This window comes from Bidens hawaiensis, unplaced genomic scaffold (assembly GCF_021521415.1).
Source record: "Bidens hawaiensis isolate Kalapana, Puna unplaced genomic scaffold, B.hawaiensis_p1.1 tig00003488_1, whole genome shotgun sequence".
Taxonomy (NCBI): Eukaryota; Viridiplantae; Streptophyta; class Magnoliopsida; order Asterales; family Asteraceae; genus Bidens; species Bidens hawaiensis.
The window spans coordinates 1086467-1088802 of record NW_027491195.1 but is presented as its reverse complement, the minus strand read 5'-3'; positions in this window follow the sequence as shown (position 1 = coordinate 1088802).

Sequence of the window (2336 nt, the reverse complement as noted above, 5' to 3'; positions counted from 1 at the left end):
TTTTAATTTTCCCATCTTCTTTCACTATTTGAATTCTCCTTTGTGAAACACCAATGAACATTCTCAGCCCTCCAGCCAATATGCAATAAAAAATAATACCAAGTAACATAACCAACAAAACCAAGCCTGCAAAAAAGTAAAAATACCAAATAAAAAATCAAAATTTAATCTTTGATCACCTTACAGTTGAGGCTCTTAAACATGTGACATATAAGAATTGTAAACAAAATGAGATGCATCACACCTTAGTAAAATCAAATTACAGTATGAACCGGAAAAAACACCAACAAGCGAGAAAACTTTCCACTATAATTCAATCCCAAAGAGTTCCATTGCATTTTGATTCACTTACTCAAATAAAATTTTATGATGACCCCAACACCTACAAAACCATATAATCAAAAGTCAAACTTGTCAAACCATAAACATAAAAATATAAAATCTAAGTTAAATATACAAATAACATATCAAGAATATAAATACGAAATTAAAAACCAACAGTAAATGCTACAAACACATTTATGATTAAAGTTGTTAATCAATTTGACCCTAATTAATCACAAAACCATTAATTTGACATTGTTTTAATATTAGATTTCTTTATTTCCTACTAATACTGCTATTTTGACCCTAATAAAACATGCAAATTTATGGATCTAAAGCAGGGAATTGTAAAGTTACGTAATAAGAAGCAATAATGGAAAACAGGATTTGGATTTGCGTTGGTAAAAAAAAAAGGATTGACCATAATAAATAACTATGATGAACGGTCTGAATCGATAGCAGCGGTGGAGATGAACGATAGAAAAGGTGGGGATGAACGGTCTCGTAAGTTTAATCAGATAAGGGAGAAGGCAACGACTAATAGCAGCATTGGGTATCTAGGTATCGTATGTTTAATCAGAGAAATGAGAAAGCAGCGAGTAATCAGGTCTGCAACCTAGGGTTTCTTATTGGGGAGGGGTGTGTGTTGAATGAAAACAAATGGATCTTGAATAATATATGGATCCGAAAAACATTATTTGGGTTAATTCGAAATAAATACTATTTTATTGAATATGGGAAAGAAAATGTGAGGAGTAATGAGAGCTTGACAAGTGATAAAAAAGAGTATTCTCTTATTAGAGTAGTAAGATTGTCAAGGGACTATATTGTTGTTTAAACGTACAGTAAAACATTTTCAAATATCAAGACTTCTTTTCCAAATTATAATACAAATGTATTAAGACTATGAGAAAAAGTAACGAATAGTCTTGGTGGTTCACTGGTTTGGCAAAGTAACATGTTTTGCGTTTAATTTTAAGAAGTATTAAGTTTGAGATATATCGTTTCACTTTTGTGTTAAGTTAAGGCTAACTTTTCTTAAGCCCAGATAAAATGATAAAAATGCCGTTAACCATTAAAAAATGAAAACAAAAATGAGACATTAGAAAACAAAAATGAATACGGATGCTGATAATATCAGTCTCATGCCCGGTTGTAAAATCATGTTCCATACCCAGCCCAATAACCGTTGATTTGTTAAAAAAATACACGTTAAGATTTTTAAATGATAATGGTTTTGCTCACCAAAAAGGAATAGGTTTGTTAGTTAATACGGTACTATACGTATAAATTAATAAAATCGAAAATAAATTGGGTTTGGGTTATCGAGCTCCGCTCATTGGTGGGATTCGATGCAAAGCGTCCATAGATGGAGACCATTAGAGGGAAGGAGAGAAAGAGCTAGGGTTCACACTCGCTCCGTATATTCAAAAAACTAGAGATTATGTGGTGATATAAATATTGAAAAGTGATTTATTAAAAAGGGTAAGATAAATAGACCTTTTTCTTTTCGAGGATCTATATGTTTAGTTTTCTCTCCTTAATTTGTAATGGTAAAAACTTCCTCTCCTTAATTGAGTAATAGTAAAAACTCCATGCAACGGTGGCATTTAAAGACTTATTCAAAGCATCTACCTTCTCTAATAATTTGACAGCTGTCACATTCTCAATCATTTTTTTCCCGCTCATAACTTTTTTAGGGTTTATTAATTTTCCACGGGTGATATATAACAAAATTCGTAATCTCCGGCACACCCTTTTCACAATTACGGCTGCTCCGGATTCTTATTCTTCATCCCACGGATTTAAGGTTTGTTTCATTATTTTACTCTGATTTCATAACCTCTATACGAACCAGTTGTGCGAATCATACCAATCCATGACCATACAAGCATCAAACTATCATCTCTCTTTGATTTCATAAGGTATTTTATTTGTATTCCCCAACTCGTCAATTTCGATTTCATGTTAAGATTTGGTTTAAACATGTGTTTGAAACTTATTTTGATGTT